The sequence below is a fragment of the Lathyrus oleraceus genome, chromosome 1, assembly GCF_024323335.1.
Source record: "Lathyrus oleraceus cultivar Zhongwan6 chromosome 1, CAAS_Psat_ZW6_1.0, whole genome shotgun sequence".
Lineage (NCBI taxonomy): Eukaryota > Viridiplantae > Streptophyta > Magnoliopsida > Fabales > Fabaceae > Lathyrus > Lathyrus oleraceus.
The window spans coordinates 460,741,716-460,747,548 of NC_066579.1; the positions used below are offsets into that span (position 1 = coordinate 460,741,716).

Consider the following 5,833-nt stretch of genomic DNA (forward strand, 5'->3'; position numbering starts at 1 on the left):
TTCCAAAAAGAGGAGTCACTTGAAGTTATTGCTTCCTTATAAGTTTTAGGATCATCCTCTATTTGAAGAATGACCAGAATACTTTGCACGGAATTCTTACAATTTCCTTCAACTAGATAAAAGGAAATAAATTGAGGATCGATTTTGTCTAGTTATAGATTCTTTGTTTTCCAAACTCTCTTCGTCATCTGAGGCTCGACTTGTGATTCAATGATTCAAGAAGTGCTTTTAGGTTGTATTTCTACAATCCGAGAGGAATCTTTTTCACAAGATTCTTAATTTATGGCCGACTCTGATTCTTTATCCTTGGTGATAAGATTTTCAAAGAATTCTACATCTCGGGATTCTATAATTACACTAGTCTCTAAATTTAAGTTTCTATATGCTTTACTATTTTGTGTATATCCTATAAAGGCACATTTTATCCCTCGAGGAACCAACTTGGTTCTTTTAGGATCCATATTTTTGTAGTAAGCCACACATCCCCATACTTTAAAGTAACCGATATTTGGTGTTCTGCCTTTCCATGCCTCATATGGAGAAATCCCGATTTTCTTTAAAGAAATTCTATTAATTATACGACAAGTGCATAGTAAGGTCTCACCCCACAAATTAAGGGATAATTCAGAATGCATCAACATGGCATTCATCATCTCTTGATATGTTCAATTCTTTATTTCGGCCATGCCATTTTGTTACGGTGTGCGAGGTGTCGAATATTCATGTATTATGCTGTGTTCTTCACAAAATGCATCAAATTCAGTAGAAAAGTATTCACGCCCCTATCACTCCTAGGGACTTTTATACTTCTACTTAATTGATCTTCCACTTCTGCTTTATAAATCTTAAAGGCATTAAAAGCACCATCTTTATGCTTTAAGAGATATACATGCGTGTATTTAGAAGAACGGTTGATGAATGTAATAAAATATCTATTTTTCCCACGGGTTAACATGCCATTAAATTCACACAAATCTGAATGTACACATAATTCACATTTTTTGAAATCATTTATATTACATGAAATCAGTTCAGATTTAATTAGTCTCTTTATAGAACTAATACCAGAATATGCTAATCTATTGTGCCGTAAAGAAACAGATTCAAGCATGTAAGTGGAATTATAAATTTCATTAATAATATTGTCGATAGTACATAGTTTGATCATTTCCTCAGCGGAATATCCTTTTCCAACAAATACACCATTACGGGTCAATGTAATTTTTCCCGATTCATAAACAAATTTAATACCCGATTTTCCCAATAAATCCCCACTAACAAGATTCCTATTCATGTCAGGGACATGACGCACATTGACAAGAGTGACTTTCTTTGCGGAAGCGAAGTTGAGTTCGTTCGATCCGGTTCCAATAACTTTAGACCGTACTTCATTTCTAATATGTACTTCTTGTCTATCATTTGTCTAAGAATAGATTTTGAAAGCAACCTTGTCATAAGAGACATGCACCGTAGCACATGTATCATATCACCAACCTTGAAATTTACGTTTGATTGCCCTAATTTCGCTTATTGTAGCAATTATGTCATCATTTTCATGAACTACATTAATCTTCTTTTTGACTTGTTGTGCCTTCAATCTCTAACATAGTGTCCAGGTTTCCCACAAACAAAACATCTGTTTTTTGGACCCTTATGACCGTCGGATATCTTGAACTTATTATGTTCATTTTTTGGTCCAAGATGACTCTTCATGCCATTATGTTTTTTCTTTCCTTTGGTGGTAACGGCATTGGATTTACAAAGACCCCCATATTCCGATTTCTCCCCCTCCTTCGATTCCTCCTCGATTCGAAGATGTTTCTGGTTTTTCTCCAAAGAGAAGTCCTCAGAACTGTGCAACAATTTATTTTTGTAGCCTTTCCACGAAGGTGACAATTTTGCAATGATTGCACCGACTTGAAAAGTCTCAGGGATGTCTATTTTCACCGCTTTTATTTTATTCACGAGGACTTGCAACTCATGCACATGGGGAAGAATGGGCTTGCAGTCTATAAATTTAAAATCGAAATATTTAGAAATTAAAAACTTCTTCATACCTTCGTCTTCGTCCTTGAATTTGAACTCGAATGTTTTCCAGATATCTGTTGCAGACTAATTATCCGTATAGAGGTCGTATAGACGATCAAACAGCGTATTCAGAATATGTCCACGACATAGCAGTTCGTCCTCCTTATGTTTCTTGCACTCATTGTTGACTTCTTCAGAGTCATGTTATGTTAGTTCAGGAATAGATGTTAAGTCAGGATATAAGACATAGTGAACCTTTAGGATAGTCAGTAGGAATGACATCTTATCTTTCCATCTGGTGTAGTTGGTTCCATCAAAGCGATCCAACTTGACAAGATCCCGATTCATAACTTTGATGCTTGAAACTGCAACGTCGGAAGCCATTGTGTAAATACTTTTAAGACTGTTAGATATTTCGGTATGATTAAATGGATCCAAATCTGAATCGTGAATGCAGTTACTTTCCTTAAAAGTATAATGCACCACTTCATGAAACGTTGTATATTTTGAACTCGAAATTCAAACTGTAAGCAACGATCAAAATCCTGGAGCAATAATTAAAATTAATTCTCAACATGTCGGTCGAAGGATGTCCACCAGAGCGTCGCCTCATTAACGTTGCATCGTGCCTAAGTGCTCAAGTGCAGCCTACAAGTCGCCACTAGCACCTCTACGCCCACGGACTCGGTCTCAGAGTCGAAGTTAGTGTCTATAGCGGTGAGGGGTTGTTTGGATGTGACATGTGGCATAATGCTTGGGACCACCACACATGTCCATGTGGCACTTTATCCTCTTTGGTTCCTTTGGTGAGTTTAATATTTCAAGGTATTTATAAATGCTTTTAAAGTTAACTCCAATTTCTATGTGGGACTGCTTGCAATGCATTTATTGCCATTAATTCAATTGCTCATTTTTGTCATATTGGAATACACCAATGACAATTATTATTCATAATTTCCAATATTAAATATGCCAAACAATTATTTACTATCCAAAATATTTAACTAATATACAATAAATAATCAAAGAATTCATTATTATTTCTTATTAATTATAATGCATATCAATTTATTAATAATTATCAGAAAATTATAATATTGGTAATCATTTATTTTGATACCAACTTTAAGAAAAAAATAATTTTGTATTATAATTATCACAATGCTCTCATTTTTTTAAGAGACAATAAGAATGTAGTCGGATTCATGATAATGATTCTTTGTTTGTGTTTAGAATGTTTCTACGACATCGTTTATTCTTTGATGCTTGAAACGGGAGGTTTGGTTGACATTATTTGAGATATTATAAGAATGTTAAAAAAATAAATTATAAATAAAATGAATTGAGGTTATAATAGTGAACGAATCACTTTCTTTATAATATTTCAAGCACTCTTAAATTGTGTTAGAGTTTCTACATTGGAATATCCAGGATAATTCAGTATATACCCGAATTTGCACAAGACTGATGAAAACTCAAATATAGCAAATAGTATTTGAAATTTTTTCTAGAAGATATGCATTTTTGTTGTGATTTTTTGAATTCAGAATGCTCAATTTATAGGTCAAAATGATGTTGTTTCATTAAGTTGCGACTCTTGATTAAACACACTTTCAGCAACATTTTTGCTAAATATTGCATTGTTTCACCTATAGCAGCATTTTTCAAATGTTGCACTGTTTCTCGCTCAACAGTAATTTTTAAAGGTCGTACTGTTTCGTATTCTGCAACACTTCACAAAGTGTTGCCTATAGTCGAATTCAAAATACAAAATGCCTACTGCAATGCTTCACAAATGTTGTTTATTTCTGAATTTAAAAATTAACCTTCATTTATATATTTTCTTGTCAATTTAAAACACACTCAAGATTATTAATTATTAATAATTTATAATAAATAATTTATTCATATTTTTTATTGCACACTTCAATTTAATTGATTTGTTTGACTGAACTGACCTTGTATATTTTCTTAGATATTCAAACTAATTATTTCATTTTTTTTTCTTCAAAACTATCAATTAAGTTATAGTTTAGTCAAAATCTATTTGAATATCTGTTGCTTATAATATAATTATTTTGTTTTACTTTAATCTTATTTTAATCAATATAAACTTTGATTAATTAAAAAAACTCTACTTGAATCTCTTTAAAACCCATTAAGTGACTTTTGGTTGAACGAAGAAACATATATCCTCATGAATTTTTTAATTTGTTTATATTTTCTTAAAATACAATGTTCAATTTATTATTGTATTTGTTTTTTTTTTAATTTTAATTTTGAACTTTTTTTAAGTCTATTATTGACATTTTTAATTGTATTATTCAATTCAATTTATATAGTTTATTCTGTAAAATTGAATTGTCATAGGCTATTTAAATAGTTATTGAAGGTTCATTATTTCAGCAAAAAATATTTAAAACATATTCTTTTTTTACTTTTGATATTATTTTTTATAAAAAAAATATAAATTGGCATTGAATATTTATTAAAAAATATAATAATAAAATAATTAAGAATTATAATATTATTAAGATTGATGTAAAAAAGAGTTGCGTTTAGGAATAATTTCTAAGATAAGAATAATTGATAAAGAGGAGTGAGAGTGTTGTCAAATACATAGAATAATAGGTTAAGGGAATACCTAATTTACTTTTAAAAATATTAAATGGCATACCCTTTATTCAATGAATACTTAAAGTTTTTAAAAGAATTCTAGCTATAAATTTAATATAAAAAAATAGAAAATGTTAGCTATAAATAATGGCCTAACACAAATGTTTTATTTAGTGAGTGTTGTGCAAGTCCTGAAATATCATAAAGGTTAGAATTTTATTTTAGTTTAAGAAAAAAGATTACATTTTTAAAAATAGTGATGATGAGTCAAATTCAAAAATGTATTGTGATGATTTTGATGATGATGATGTTGTTTACAATACAAGTTCAGTGCATCACTCAATCTCAAGACTCTAAGTCAGACAAACCCCTAGGCTTTTTTTGTAAAATAAGGTGTTTCTTTTATGTCTGTGGGAAATTATTAGGCCAGGAGTACCAAAACTGCATGAATAGTTGTCTTGTAAATTGCTAAGAACAACACTGCTATGATTCTTCGCATAAGCAATGGTATTAAATTTTTGTACTTTCTCTTTATCTCTTATTTAAACCAAACAGAATATGTATAAAGATGTCTAAAATTGTTTTTACATTGTAGGTGTTCGTGCTTAAGGATGGTGCATGCTTGTCGTACTTGTGATGCTTACAAACAATTCTTCAAATGTGGAGAGTTGCAATAAATAATAAATAATATGGGAAATGTTATTCAATGAAATGTATTTATAAATATTGACACTGTGTCAAACTTAAATAAATTTATTTTATTCAAGATATCTATTTTTTATTTTTGAAATCAAATTCTGCAGGTATTTTCATTAATTTTGTTTATTTTTTAGGATCTTTGTTTTATAGATTTTGTTCCATGCAAAAATTATTTATGCTAGACTTTAATGATTTAATTTTCTTAATGGTATATATTTAACTCCTGGCACATAGCTATATGAGCTTTTTCTTGTAGTGGTTGATATTGGGGATTGACCCTCAAATAGTAAATTCAAGACTAATAAAGAGATAATTTTTTTTGTAAGCTAGTGCAACATAATTGTACCGACCAAAATAAAAAAGAACATACTTGTATTTAGGTTTATTAACCTTGTTGTTTCCATGTATTTTTTGTCGCATAAAGGTGTTGATTTATAAATAAATATTATTGAACTATTGACCAACAACTTATAATTATTAAATTCAAAAT

General features: G+C 30.1%; 1 long non-coding RNA gene across 1 annotated transcript; it reads left to right on the top strand.

The window, feature by feature from the left end:
- The first annotated feature begins 4,813 nt into the window (after positions 1 to 4,813).
- LOC127085624 (uncharacterized) lies at positions 4,814 to 5,414 on the top strand. Its single transcript, XR_007789208.1, has 2 exons — positions 4,814 to 5,151; positions 5,240 to 5,414. It is a non-coding gene; the product is annotated as an uncharacterized LOC127085624 (long non-coding RNA).
- Positions 5,415 to 5,833: the final 419 nt, after the last annotated feature.